The sequence below is a fragment of the Pinus tabuliformis genome, chromosome 8, assembly GCF_031772625.1.
Source record: "Pinus tabuliformis cultivar Carrire ecotype Pingquan chromosome 8, CPIR1, whole genome shotgun sequence".
Classification (NCBI taxonomy): Eukaryota; Viridiplantae; Streptophyta; class Pinopsida; order Pinales; family Pinaceae; genus Pinus; species Pinus tabuliformis.
The window spans coordinates 213,963,302-213,979,688 of NC_142294.1; positions in this window are offsets into that span (position 1 = coordinate 213,963,302).

Genomic DNA, 16,387 nt, shown 5'->3' on the forward strand with positions numbered 1-16,387 from the left:
TGATGTTAGACATCATAGTCTCCATGTGTCATGCACTATGTTTTGTCAATTCAATGTCCTTGAATTGTCAATCATAAATTGTCAACTAGGGTGCGTAGACTAATGAAGTACAGGTGCACCATATTTGCTTAGAAGTTATTCATTAGGTTTTTATGTATTTGTTAAGATCTAAACTTAAGATGGAGGTGGTGTTTGTCAATTATATTAATGTCGTAATTTTTAGGAATGTTGATTAAGTTTTCCTAGGAATTAATATCTATCCAATTAGTTTGTAGATGATGTGAGAGTGGTTCTACTTATGTTAGATTGTTTTGGGATTTTTATCTTGAATGTTTATGCTGCAGCTTCTAATCCTCTAAGTGCAAAAAGAAACTTATTCTATCAGCTATGAATAAATACTGTTTGAACTCCTTTTTTTAGGAGAGAACTTCTCACTCCTTTACTTATGCAATTTTTGCTCAAACAAAGTAACCCAAGAAACATCTATATTATGAATTGAACACACTTCGATTATGCTAGATAATAAGAAAAGGAAAGGACCATGTTGTACCAGGTATAAATAAAATTAGATAACAGTCTAAACTAGGTATAAAGCAAATTAAAGTTCTTATGCAAATAACAATTCGCTGGTGAGATCATTATGTTGCATTGTCACACAAAACAGAGCAATTGAATAATTAAAGGAAATCATATTGTAATTGATTAAAACCTGCCACTGTTTGTAGGGGCCCTCCACATAGCAGTTCAGAGCTTCCAATCAACACAACGCTTGCACACAAAAACCAATTCTATTCACATAGAATTCACAAACTGTTCACAATTATATCATTCAACACACACCCAAATCACAGTGCAGCCATAAGTTTTATAGCAGGTCTCTTGGCATAATTGTATGAATAATTCAAGCCTAATCTCTCTATCCTATCTAAACTTATATCTCTAAACTGTCATTTTTATATTTCGAAAGCAAAACAATAAGGTTTCAATCGTTCTCGGGTTCTGTTCTTTGTTAATTCGAAGGTTGACTTGGAGTTTGACCGTGGTCTCCTGCGCTTCTCTTAGCAAACAATTTCAAGGGGATAGGAAGGTATCCATGAGGAAGCCATCCTCTATCCATCTGCATCTTTCATCGCTAACCTGGAACTCTGGAACATTGCGAACAATGGAGACAGCTACAGAAACCTGGATTAGTTGTGGAAACACACTGATTTGGTAGCCATTTGCAACTTTAACAAAACAATAGGGTATAAAGTTATATATGAACAAGAAGACATATTATTGCATACCTTCATCAAAACCCTATAGATATGGATTTATTTAGGTGGTAAATATATAGGAAAAAGAGAGGATAATTAGGCAAAAAGGATGTCATGGTAGGACAATCTTCAGACTCTACATTCCCCTGGACTGGAGATGTTGTATGTCCTCATACACTTCTTCCTCGTCATTTGATTTTGCCTCTTGTTTATCATCTCCATGTTTCACTTTTTTTTTTTTTGGCAGAGATCAACATTCTAGGATTCCTCATTAGAATCTTGTACTTTAAACTGATAATTTCTCTCTGCATAATTCTATTTTCTTTCTTCAGATTCTTGTTTTTCTTATACCACAAGCTTAGATGTAGGATCAGATTGTCACTCTTTTCAATCTGTATCTCACTCTATGTCTTCAAGGCTTGTTTTACATTTTTCAGATACTGATACAGTGTTTCTAGTTCAAAGATCTCCTGATTCAAGATGTTTGAGGCTGATTGTTCATTTAAGTGATTGCTTCCTTCTCCAGGGCTCTGAATTGTTTCCTTTGTTGTTGTCTCCTTCCTTTCCAGTGACTCTATATAGTCATATATTTCTTGCTAAGTGGGGTCAATTCCTGGACCATGCATTGAGATTATGGTTCTTAGTGATGATCTTGGTGACCTTGTTGGAGAATTTGCAAGGTTTTCAATTGGCTCATCCCCTATTGGCTCGTTATCTATTTGCTTAATATCTGTTGGAGTATTCTCTGTTGGCTCATCTTCAGTTGGCTCCTTCTCATTTGGCTCATTTTCCTCAATATTAATATATTTTGTAGTTTTTGAGGTTTTTTGTGGAATCGTGCTCAATCTCGTGCTCCTCCTCAACCCCAGGTTTTGTGTTTTCTACACTTTCCTCCTTTTATTCTCTGATTTTTATTCTAGAGGAGAGGTCTTAGTTTGTGAGAATTCTTATTTCCTCGAGATGGCTTTCTTTCTTCTAGGGTTTCCCCTCTTCATTCTTTGCAAAATATTTACTATAGGTAGCTCTTCTTCTGTTACTTCTGTCTGAGTTTAAGGTGCCTGTTCCTTTATCATTTATATGGTTCTATTCCTCCTTTTGACAGCCCTGTTGCTACTTGGTTTTTCTGGGGATTTTTCTTCAAAGTGGTTCATTACTAGGAAACTCTCCCAGTTATCCCCTATACTTCTGAGATCAAAATCGACCAATATTTTTACCAGTCCATGATGATACATGGTGTTTCCTATGCATTGAATTTTTTTTGAACATTTGTAGACATTTTCTTGAGGCTATTTAGGAGGAAATAAGGGAGGTTCATCTGATGATCCTCAAGGAAATGCATCACCATCCTAACATGATAGAAATACATTTTCCCAAACCTGCCCTCACAAGTGATGAACTTCTGAAGCACAAGTAATAAGTTTCTCCATTTGCTTTTAAGAGCAGTGTTGGGAATACCTTTTTTGTAGACCGTAGTGTCCATGTTCGGATTCTTGAGGAAGACCCTCCAGTCCTCGCTATCAATCCCTTTGTTTTTAAACCATTTTTATCCATTTCTTGGTAGCTTTGTAGCCTCAGCGATCATAGACTCTATTACTGTGAGCTTTATGTCCCCAATTTCTGCTTCAATTCCATCGAATGAGCATGCAAATGTCTTGGTTACTTCCTTGTGGAAGCCGTTAAATTTCTCAATGAACTGTAACCATTGTCTTCTTTGCAGCAGCTCCCTCATTTGTGGGTACCCCTTGAGGAATTACTTCCTTGCTGGCTCAGTTCGAACAATTATCCCCATGCCGAAGGATGCTTTGCCTCGAAGATTGGCTACCTTGACAAGAAAATGGGGCTGGTAGGGTTTGCTAGCTGGCGGAAAGATGGAGTGGCTGTGAAAGTTCAGAGGAGTGTAAGAATAGGGAAGAACGGATGGGTTATCATAAGGATTATGGGAATGAATCTGACCGTTAGGCGCATTCAAACTTATGATTTGGTAATTAATTTGGTAGATTTGGCATAAGGTCGTGACATGGATCATCAGATGATACATGGTGTTTTCTATGCATTGAATTTTCTTCTGAACATTTGTAGACATTTTCTTGAGGCTATTTAGGAGGAAATAAGGGAGGTTCATCTGCTGATCCTCAAGGAAATGCATCATCATCCTAACATAATAAAAATGCATTTGCCCAAACCTACCCTCACAAGTGATGAACTTCTAAAGCACAAGTAATAAGTTTCTCCATTCGTTTTTAAGAGCAGTGTTGGGAATACATTTTTTGTAGACCATAGTGTCCATGTTCAGATTCTTGAGGAAGACCTTCTAGTCCTCACTACCAATCCCTCTGTTTTTAAACCATTTTTCTCCATTTCTTGGCAGCTCTGTAGCCTCGGTGATCATAGACTCTATTATTGTGAGCTTTATGTCCCCAATTTCTCCTTCAATTCCATTGAATGAGCGCGCAAATGTCTTGGTTACTTCCTTGTGGAAGCCGTTAAATTTCTCAATGAACTGCAGCCATTGTCTTCTTTGCCGCAGCTCCCTCATTTGGGGGTACCCCTCCAGGAATTGCTTCCTTGTTGGCTCAGTTTGAACAATTATCCCCTTGCTGAAGGATGCTTTGCCTCGAAGGTTGGCTACCTTGACAGAAAAATGGGGCTGGTAGGGTTTTCTAGCTGACAGAAAGATGGAGTGGTTGTGAAAGTTCAGAGGAGTGTAAGAATAGGGATGAACGGATGGGTTATCATAAGGATTATGTGAATGAATCTGACTGTTAGGTGCATTGAAACTTATGATTTGGTAATTAATTTGGTAGATTTGGCATAAGGTCGTGACATGAATTTTAAAGTGGTGGCATATGATATTTTGTTAGGCGGCCATTACCCTTAGGTTATAATGATTGTACTTTAGTACTATATCTTCTTTGTCATATATGCTATATAACCTTCCCTATTGTTAAATTAAATTAGCACGTACTTTTGATCTTCGTTTGCTAACCTTACTTGTTGTCCTTTGATCTCCTGTAGGTGCCTTGCTATCAACTGTCCTTTAATGCAGATCACCAAGCAACCTTGTAGACTTCAAAATTATTATGTTGCAAAAATTTGTTTAGCTGCAGAAACTTGTCGAAGCTGCGGAAAGTTGTTGATTTTGCAGCGTAAGAAAAATAAGGCTTTAGTAGATGAACTTTATTGTTTTTTTTTCGTTTTTTTCTTCTGAAAATAAAACTTGAAGTGCCAATAGATTGGTTTTCACTTCAAATTTTTTGTATAAACATGCCAACAACATGTTGGTTTTCATGTTTATACAAATTTTTTTTTTCATATTATTATATGTATATATACACATATAATTTATTTATTATATTTTTATTATCATTATTATTATTATTATTTTGTTGAAGAACAAACTGAATGAAAATTTCTAAGGTGGAAAAGAAGAAGAATTCTTCTTGACCATTTTCAAATCTGAATTATCTTGAAACATTTTAACAAATTCCTCTTTCGTTAATGGTTTCTGGTAAAGCTTGAGTCAATGTCCATTTACTAATAGAGGAGTTATCTCTTCGTCAATAGCCCTGATTCTAACAGCACCATTGTCAAAGACATTCTCAACTTCATAAGGTCCAAGCCAATGGGTTTGGAATTTCCCTTGAAATTTTTTTAATTTTGAATCAAAGAGCAATGCCCAATCTCCCGGATGAAACTTCCTTTCTTTGATGTACTTACCATGCCATCTTGACCTCTGTTGTTGCACTAAGCTAGTCCTCTGGAAGGCTTCTTGTCTGATTTCATCGAGCTCATTTAATTGTGTCATCCTTTTCTTCTGGGATTTTACAAGTCAAGATCTAACTGGACTGTTGTCTTATAAGTCTGGATCTGGAACTCTATTGGAAGTAATACTTGCTTCCCATAAACAAGTTCATAGGGAATATGACCTGTAATATTCCTCCATGTAGTTTTGTAGGCCCTTAAGGCTTCTGGAATCTTTTCCACCTAGTCTTTCCTGTGTAGATGTACAGTCTTTGTAAGGATAGCCTCGATCACTTTATTTGTGGACTCAACTTATCCATTGGCTTGTGGATGGTATGGAGTTGACTTCCAATGTTTTATCTTGTATTGGTCCACAATCTTTTGCACTAGTCTAGATATGAACTGTGTCCCTTGATCTGTTACAATTTCTCTTGGGACACCAAAATGAGTAAAAATATCCTCAAAAAGAAATGAAACTACAGTATTTTCAGTAGCAAAAGGAAGTGCTTTAGCTTCTACCCATTTAGTGACATAATCAGTTCTTTGAAGGTGGGCTAATTGGTCCAACAAAATCCAATGCCCATTTTTTAAATGGTTCGATAAGTACCTGTGGCTGCAGTGGCATTTCATTTGAAAGAGTAGGTTTGCCCATTCTCTGACAACTGTCATGTAAGCAATTCTCTTGTAAAAAAAATGTCCTCCACATGGCTCATCGTGACAAGCTTTTAGTATCTCTGGTATTTATTCCTCCCGAACACATCTTCTGATGATGAGGTCTGGTCCTGTCTTGTGTAATTCCTCATTTATCCATGAATAGGATGTGCTATTCTAGACTATCCTTCTTTTTTCTCTAGGAGATAAATGAAATGGCATTTTTCCTCTGGCCAAATAGTTAGAAATATCTGCATACCAAGGTGATTTAGTAGATACTACAAAAAGATATTCATATGGAAATTTATCTTCTACGGGTTGATCATTGTTTTCATTTTCTATTCTAGATAGAAAGTCAGCAATTGTGTTCTGTTTTCCTGGCCTATCTAGAATGGTTATGTTTAATTCTTGTAAAAGTAGGAGCCATCTAGTTATTCTTCCATTAGTGACTGGTTTATTCATTAGGTATCTAATGGCAGAATGGTCTGTGTGGACAAAAGTTTCATAGCCAGTTATATAATGTCTGAATTTATTAATGGCATGAATTACAACTAAGAACTCCTTTTCAGTTACAGTATAATTTAACTCTGCAAGAGTTAAATTTTTACTAGTATAATAAGTAGCATAAGCAGTGATATATTTTTGTCCTAAAATAGCTGCTAAGGCTGAATCTGAAACATCTGTTGAGAAATGGAAGGGAAATTTCCAGTTAAGTCCTTTTAAGATGGGTGCTTAAGAAATTCTCTTTTTCAAAGTTTCAAAGTCAACTTGACATTCAGAATCCCAACTGAATTCACAGTCTTTGGTGAGTAATTTAAAGAGTGGGGATGTAATTTTTGTGAAGTTTTCTATAAATATTCTATAGTATCCAGTAAAATTGAGAAAAATTCTAACATCCTTTTGACAACTTGTCATTGATAACTGAGAAATGACTTCCACCTTAGATGAGTCTACCTTAATTCCATCTCTAGAAATATGGTGACCTAAAACAATTCCCTCGTTAAACATCGTGAAACATTTTTCATGAATTAATGAGAGGTTTGTTTCTTGACATCTTATTAATACTTTTTCTAAATTATCTAGTGCTTCATTGAAAGAATCCCCATACACTGTGAAATCATCCATGTACACTTCCACACAATCATTGATAAGGTCAGAGAAAATGCTAAGGACTGCCCTTTGGAATGTTGCTGGAGCATTACATAAACCAAAGGGAAGTACTCGATAAGCATAAGTTGCCCATGGATAAGTAAATGAGGTTTTATCTTGATCTTCAGGAGCTACCTGAATCTGGTTATATCCACTGAACCCATCCAAGAAGGAAAAATATTATTTTCCTACTAAAGTATCTAAGACCTAGTCTATGAAAGGTAATGGAAAGTGGTCTTTTAATGTTTTTTTGTTTAATTCCCTGTAATCGATGCATATTCTTCATTTTCCATTCTTTTTAGGGACGATTACTAGGGGTTAAACCCACTGACTGTCAGATATTGGATAGATGAAATTTACATCTAATAGTTTCTGCAATTCTTCCTTAACAATTTCTTTTAGATTTGGGTTCATTCTTCACTGAGGTTGTCTAACTGGTCTTGCATTTTGTTCAATGTAGATATGGTGTATGCAAGTTTTAGGATCAATCCCTCTCATGTCAATGTATTCCCATGCAAAAGCAAAAGAATGTTTCTATAAAATTTCTATCAATTGTTTCTTTTGCATGTCTTCCAAGTTTTCATTGACATTCAAGGTTTTTCCTGAAAAGATTTCTATCGAGGAATTCCCAAATTTTTCCATGGAAAATATTGATATTGTTTATATGAGAGATATTCATTTTGACTACGCTCATAATGTGAGGAAGATTCATTATTTTCTAGTAAATTTAAAAGTTGGTCTTCCTCTTTCACTTGTTCAGTGACAAAAATAGGTTGTATATCTTCTCCATCTTCTATCCATTCTTCAGTTTCTGTATCTATTGTTGTTCTTGCAGGGGGGTATAATGTAAATTTATTTGTATAATTTCCATCTGAGATAAACATATCGCCTGATCTACAGCTGATAAAAGCATTAGTTGTAGCCAACCAAGGCCTTCCTAGAATTAATGGATGTCCTCCTAGATTATTCTTGGGTGTTAAGACCATGAAATCAACAGGATATTCCCAAGAATCTAAAGATACACAAACATCTTCTAACACACCATCTGGTTTAATAACAAATCTATCTGCTAAGTGTAATAAAGTTGGTGTGTATTGAAGGTTAGGAAGCCTAAGTGTGTCCATAACTTGTTTTCTCATTATTTTTATGGCTGCTCCTAAGTCAATCAATGTGTTTGGTATTTCAGTTCCATTGATGTGAATTTTTACAATGGGGCTTCCTAGGTCTAAATATTTTTGAATTGTCATCTTTCCCATCATAATGTCTGCAATTTTTCCGACTAACTGAATTCTTTTTATATCTTTTCTTCTTCTCCCTGATCGTTGTGTACTTAATTCCTTAATTGTTTTTGCAAAAATTGGTATTTCTTTTATGGCTTGTAATAAAGGAATCTTAATACAAACATTTCTCAATTCATCCATCATATTGTAATCAGGCAAGATAATTTGTTTCTCTACTCCTTCATCGATTTTCAACCTTTCCGGGAAAGGTGGTTTGATTGATATTGAAGGTTGTTCTATGATAGAAGCATCTATTGGAATTTCTTCTGTTTTTTTATTCTCTTTTTGAGGGAGAGAAGTATCCCCTAATTCTGATTGATTTTTATGTTTTTGAAGACCAAGTTTTGTTTTTTGAATGACAACAAGAGGGTTTTTTGGTAATACTCTTCCAGACCTTAATTGGACATTGTCTAGGTCTAGTGGGGTCATTACATAAGTTTGAGATTCTGACCCTCCATGCTGTACACTGGTTGTTGTGGTATCTTATTATTAGGATTTGGAAGTGGTTGAGCAGGTAGTTGGTTTGATTTTTGTGGAAATGGTAGGGAAAGTTGTGGTTTTTAATTATGAACTGGGACTTGTGGCAATTGATTAGCTTGAGAAATTTGATTAGACAGGGGTAAGAATTGTGGTGGAAGGTAGGATGGTGAGTATTGTTGATATTGAGCATAGGCTCCATAAGGATTTTGCCATCCTTGATTCCAAGGTTGTGACTGTGGTAGAGCCCAAGGATTCCAGGCTAAATTCCAATTACTTTATGAAGACTGGGCACATTGTTGTGGTCTAAATCCTTGTGATTGATTTGGTTGGGGGTTTTGCCATGGTATTTTGGCTATAAAGTAGAGAGGGTCTACTAGTTCTGAGATTCCTTCATCATTGAATATGGCCTTAAGACCTGGTAAGGATGGACATTCCTTTATAGCATGATTATCTGCACATATGAAACATTTTTTTATGGATTTTGAGTCTAAGGGACACTCTCTTAGAGCATGTTTCTTCCGACATTTGGGACAAAAGATAGATAATGCAGCATTTTTAGAATTTTGCTTGTTTTGTATTTTAAGGGTGTGTATTTGTTCACTTAGGCTCCCTAAAATATCTGTTTTGAAGATGTCCCAACTGCAGACTAACTGTACCAACTGCAAACTTGTTTATTCTCGACAAGAGAGGGTCTCTGGGACTCTTTCCAACTCTTGCTGTACCCCTTGAGATATGTACACATAAATCACAAATATCTGCAAATGGTAGTTGGGAAATATCTCCTTTTCCAGTTAGGTTAAGGAGATCGATCCATTCATCTTTAACGACTCTTAGTAAAAGAGCTTTTAATGTTTCTTCATCCAAATTATCCATTTTTGCTCTTTTAACGTTATAAACAAACCTTTCTACCAAGTATTCAAGATTTTCATCTTCTTTTTGTGTCATTTTGAATACTTCATCTTTAAGGTTACCAGGCATGCAATAATATCTATATTTCCCTAAGAAAGCCTCTTTCATTAGTCCCCATGTTGTTATAGAATGCACTCCTAGACTCATGAACCATTTTAATGCTGAGTCTTTTAATGTGGCAGGGAACAATTTCAACTTTTGAGCATCATCCAGATAGTCATATGATCTGCATAATACTTCAAATTCGAAGAGAAATGTTTCTGGATCTTGGTTTCTTTTCCCATGGAAATTAGGAAGAATTGAGGGTGATATATTATTCATTGTGAGGGTTATATCTTCATCAAGAATAGGGAATCCCAAAGGATCTTGATTTCCTCTGCCTCTACCCTCTCCTCTACCTCTACCTCTTCCTCCAATCCTATCTTCTTCACCATGAACATTGTGTACCTCTCCTTCCCCTTTTTCAACCATGATAGATTCTTCGAAGCTAATATAGTGTTCTTCTAATTTTTCTGGTTTCTCTATCAATGGTTGCTCAGAATAAGTTTCCAATTCCTCCTCTTCACTAGGAATTTATAATTCTTCTCCAAAAATTTGTTCACTTGTGGGGGATAGAAAGATTACTCTTGTAGTTGGGGATGTAGGATTTTCTTTAATTACAGCTTCAGTAGAAGAAGTAGGTGAAGTTCTGGATTGAATTTCCGACCTTGAGACTTCAGGGAGTCCTTGTTAACCTCTAAATGGAATTCAGGTTTGAGTCAGTGGTGTGGAATCTCGAAATCATGGTGAGGTGAGTGGATTTAGTAGAAGAAGTAGGTGAAGTTCTGGATTGAATTTCTGATCTTGAGACTTCAGGAAGTCCTTGTCGACCTCTAAATGGAATTCGGGTTTGAGTAGGTGGTGTGGAATCTCGAAATCGTTGTGAGGTGAGTGGATTTGTGGGAATTAAACTTCTTCCTCGTCTTACAAATATATCCCTATAGTCTCTATCCCTACGCATGTCATGTTTTAAACTAATGATGTTTTTTTTTTTTTTTTTTTTTTAACGAAAGATTACTCTTGTAGTTGGGGATGTAGGATTTTCTTTAACTACAGCTTCAGTAGAAGAAGTAGGTGAAGTTCTGGATTGAATTTCTAATCTTGAGACTTCAGGAAGTCCTTGTTGACCTCTAAATGGAATTCAGGTTTTAGTCGGTGGTGTGGAATCTCGAAGTCATGGTGAGGTGAGTGGATTTAGTAGAAGAAGTAGGTGAAGTTCTAGATTGAATTTCTGATCTTGAGACTTCAGGAAGTCCTTGTCGACCTCTAAATGGAATTCGGGTTTGAGTAGGTGATGTGGAATCTCGAAATCATTGTGAGGTGAGTGGATTTGTGGGAATTAAACTTCTTCCTCGTCTTACAAATATACCCCTAGAGTCTCTATCCCTACGCATGTCATGTTTTAATTAATGATGTTTTTTTTTTTACTTCTAATTGTACTTCCCTAGCAATGACACCAAAATGTTTGGTCAATTCAATGTTCTTGAATTGTCAATCATAAATTGTCAACCAGGGAGCGTAGAATGATGAAGTACAGGTGCATAATATGTGCTTAGAAGTTATTCATTAGGTCGTTATGTATTTGTTAATATCTAAACTTAAGATGGAGGTGGTGTTTTTCAATTTTATTAGTGTCGTAATTCTTAGGGATGTCGATTAAGTTTTCCTAGGAATTAATCTCTATCCAATTAGTTTGTAGATAATGTGAGAGTGGTTCTACTTGTGTTAGATTGTTTTGGGATTTTGATCTTGAATCTTTATGCTGCAGCTTCTAATCCTCTAAGTGCAAAAAGAAACTTATTCTATCAACTATGAAGAAATACTGTTTGAACTCAATTGTTTAGGAGAGAACTTCTCACTCTTTTACTTATTCAATTTTCGCTCAAACAAAGTAACCCAAGCAACATCTATATTATGAATTGAACACACTTCGATTATGCTAGATAATAAGCAAAGGAAAGGACCATGCTATACCAGGTATAAAGAAAATTAGATAATAGTCTAAACTAGGTATAAAGCAAATTAAAGTTCTTATGCAAATAACAATTCACCGGCGAGATCATTATGTTGCATTGTCACACAAAACAAAGCAATTGAAGAATTAAAGGAAATCATATTGTAATTGATTAAAACCTACCACTATTTGTAGGGGCCCTCCACATAGCAGTTCATAGCTTCCAATCAACACAACGCTTGCACACAAAAACCAATTCTATTCACACGGAATTCACAAACTATTCACAATTATATCATTCGGCGCGCACCCAAATCACAGTGCGGCCATAAGTTTTATAGCAGGTCTCTTGGCATAACTGTATGAATAATTCAAGCCTAATATCTCTATCCTATCTAAAATTATATCGCTAAATTTTCGTTTTTCTATTCCAAAAGAAAAACGATAAGGTTTCAATCGATCTCGAGTTCTATTCTTTGTTAATTCAGCGGTTGACTTGGAGTTTGATTGTGATCTCCTGCGCTTCTCTTAGCAAACAATTTCAAGGGGATAGGAAGGCATCCATGAGGGAGCCATCCTCTATTTATTCGCACCTTTCACTGCTGACCTGGAACTATGGAACCTTGCAAACAATGGAGACAGCTACAGAAACCTGGATTAGCTGCAGAAACAAACTGATTCAGTAGCCAATTGAAACTTTAACAAAACAATAGGGTATAAAGTTAAATATGAACAAGAATACATATTATTGCATACCTTCATTAAACCCTGGTAGATATGCCTTTATTTAGGTGGTAAATATATATGAAAAAGAGAGGATCATCAGGCAAAAAGGATGTCATGGTAGGACAATCTTTGGACTCTACACACTAGACCAAGACTAACAATCTTAAGTCTTAGTGAAGGCACGAGGAAAGAGAATGGAGGATTGGATAAGCATATGAGATTGATACTCCTTGAGGATATATAATCTAAGATATGAATTTGACCAACACTCTTTGAGGATTGGACAGGTGTCCAAAACAAGAGTGGTTGAAGAGGAATAATGTTCTTTGAGGATGGGTAATCTAGGATAAGAATAATTCCTAAAAGGACATACCTAGTGAACATATGGATGGGGTATGTGCCTTAGAGGTAGTGTGTTGTCTCATGTAAATCCTCCCAACGATATAATTTGAAACAAGATGAGTTTGTAAGTTAAAGGCATTACTATGATGACAATGTTGGTTATGATGTTGATAAACATGGCTTATCAATTTGACTCTTCTTATGATAATGCTTCAGTTTGATAATATCCGTGTACTAGTAGTACAATTATGAATACCTCCCTAATTAAGAGGGAGTGTTGAGAAATGTAACTAGTTTCGGTCCTCATAATTATCATTATACTAATTTAATTGTGTATATATTATGTTTCAAGACAAATATTATTTTCAAGCATGGGTTTCATGCTTCTTTTAACGTCAACTATTTCAAGCATGCATTTCATGCTCATAGGGTTTTTCAAGTCAAGAAAACATGTGTCATGAGTCAAAAGAATATTTTTCATTTATATAAAACCCATTTGGGAAAGTTATAACATGTAAAATAATTTATTTTTTAATCTAGAAATTCAAAGTGACCTCCAAGCAAAAGTCAGCCCTACTAGTAACAAGTCGGCCTAGGAGAAGCCCACTCAACCTCATGTGAAGAGTATATAAAGGAAGATAGTTTGACCTCATTAGCACATACTTTTTTAGTTCTATCTCTACAAGAAGAAGGAAGGAAAACCAATGAAGAAGAAAAGGAATAAGTCAAAGATGAAGTAGACAAGAAGGAAAGGTCAAAACGAAGAAAATATGCCCTAGAAGATTTCACACATGTGAAAATTTTAGGGTTGTAGGAGGCCAAAGTTGCAGACATAATTGCAGGTCTGAAATTCTATTACAGAGAGGTCGAACTTCTATTGTAGGGGCCGAAGTCTAAGGTTTGACTATCTTTGGATGAGTTTGACTATGTTGACTTGAGGAGATTTTTGTCTTGTTTGGAAGAGATCTTATTGGAGGGATGACTTGGTGCTTGGAGGAGGTTGACTTTGGTCTTTGGGTCTTGTATTCTCATTTGAACTGATTCTATAAGAAGAAAAGATAAGTTTTACTGGGTTTTCCTCTTGGAGGGGTTTTTCCCTAGCATGGAGCCTAATTCTTGTGTTTATTGTTTTAGGATCTTCATGGTTTATGTTCTTGATAATTGTTTGATGAAAATAATCTAATAAAGAAAAATAAGAAGTAAATTAAAGGTCACAAGCAATTATTAAGGAAAAGGATAATTTGTTTTAATAGCTTCCCTACTCGATTCTCCAACACGAAGTGGTCCAAAATAATCGCATAACATACGTACATGTTTATCGAGCTTCTTGAGCCACTTAATGATGAATTAACAAAATAATATTTTCATAATCTTTCAAAAACAAGTGTCCTTACAAGTTTTCAATTGTATTTCAACTTCTTCCTATTTATAAACTTTGGAAAAAACAAATGTTCAACAAAGTTTTCAGTTTCATTTTAATTTTTTATAAGCTTTTCTCTATTTTTCCCCAACTATTTGCTTTTTCTCCTACACTTTTTCCTTTTCCTTTCATTATTTATCTACCATAAACCTAACAAAAATATATGTTTATTCCCAATCAAACTACTGCATATTACTTGGATAATCAAACAAGTTGATATGTTTTTCCTTCCATACAAGCCATTATGAAATGAGTGTAAATATCTAATTAGAACAACAGAATGTCTAGTTGATAACATGGTTTATTGCAAAAACTGTGGTGACAAAAAAACAATTTTCTTATGAACACAGTTTGCAATGTATAATTAAACATGCAAATGGCCAGTTGTATTGCACCCTTTAAAAGGACCTTCTTCAAATTTTCTTTCCAAGACTTCTTCAAATATCCTTTTCATAATACAAGAAAAACATCTCAAGAAATATTTTCATGTTATGTAGATTTTCGCTAAATGGAACCTAACTTACAATTTCGATGGACATCATTTCCAATATCAAGCATATTACTTTGTTAAGCTTGAGTTTTGTAATATGTATGTTGAAAACTCTATTAAGCCTCAGTTTTGTAACATGCATCTTAACAAAAGAGTAAATATGAAAGACAACAATATCCCACTATTTGCCATGCTAAGGAAAACATGACTATAAATGTTTTTTCCTTTAGGTAAAATTCGTATGTAATCTCTATGTTTTTAGGTCATCATTCTACATCTATTGAAATATGCAAATAAAAAAAATCATTTGAAACATATATGTCTTCAAAGTTTCGTTTTCCAATGAAAAACGACATTGTACTTCACTAGATTTCTAGCCATTTAAAAAAATGTTTAATGACATTATGTTAGATTTGCTTTTAATCGCATGTCTATCACTCTATATTTATGGCAAATATATAAAGTAGCTTTTGCTTTGAACAATTATTTTATTGTTAAATGTATTATGTTTAGAATTCATAAATGGTTGCTTTTGTTCAGAACAATTATTTTACTCCTCATCCATTCTTTTTGTAAACCCGTCCCAAGCCCATGTTACAAAAAATAATCAAAATGTTTGATACACCTACATCTACTACCTTCATAGTTGATGTCGATAAGTGAACTTCTTACTCATTAACTTCAACATGATTGAGTTTCTTTTTTTTTTTCAATCCTATCACAAGCAACACCAATGCCTTAACTATTTATTGATTGAATTTAGCATGATTGAGCTTCTTCTTTTCCGCAATCCTGTCTCAAGCTTCTTCTGGAATTCTCGATGTCAAGAAAAGTTCATGATATCAATGGGAAAATTCCAAGTAGTAGAAAATAAACTTGTTTTCTTTAGAAACAAATAATAATTCAAGTTCAATTATATCAAACTTGACTATTCAGAACAAGTTTCATCCCAATATTCCTATTGTGCTTTCCATAGGAGAAAACAATTAAATACAACTATAGATAGAAGTGAAAAACATTGGAGAGTTGATTCTAGAATGAGTTTCCTATCCAACAATTTAATCAAAATTACATGAAAATTTCAATAAATAGTTGAAGTATGATTTTTACACCAACATCCTCACAATATCCCACAATTACATGAACATTTCAATACACAGTTGAAGTATACTTTTTACAGCGACATCCTCACAATGTCCCACAATTACATGAACATTTAAATACATAGTTGAAGTGTGTTATTTACACCAACCTCCTAACAATGTTCCCTCCTATAGATGATAATGATTTTAATCTACACAATTCATAACATCATGCATAATATATTCACATAGTTCTTCTATAGATGAAAATGAGTTTAATCTAGGGAATTCAAAAGAGCAAGCATAATATATTCACATAGTTCTTTTCCAAAGTTATTGCAGTAGCACAGTCCTTGAACTAACCTTGTGAATGAGCTTTCATCAAAACCATCATTAGCCAGGAGTGTGTTAAAATTTGACATAAAGGTTCCACACTTTCGATGTTGTTGAGTAAGTAGTAAATCTTATGTTTTGAATAATTATCATGGAAGCCGAGTTCAATTCTAGGGGTGCCATGTTGCAATTGGGTGTTGTGGCTTTTGAGATGATATGATTAGTCTTGTTTCAACTACTTATAATTGTTAAGGGGTTTAGTCTTAATCCATTAACATCATTGTACTATGGTTAGTTTTCTTGATTTGGATTGAAGCTTTGAGACGTGGATGAGTGCTATAAATGGAAAAAATTTAGAGAACTTTTGATATATTCAAATAAAAAACTACCACCTAACATTGAAAGTTGGAAACATGATCCCACTTTTATTCAGGTATGCCATTCATTACTCGAATTCTTGACAATGATCTCTACATGTAGAATATTATGCTTCACTAATTTTCATAATTTTCCTGTATGCTACCAAATTATGAAC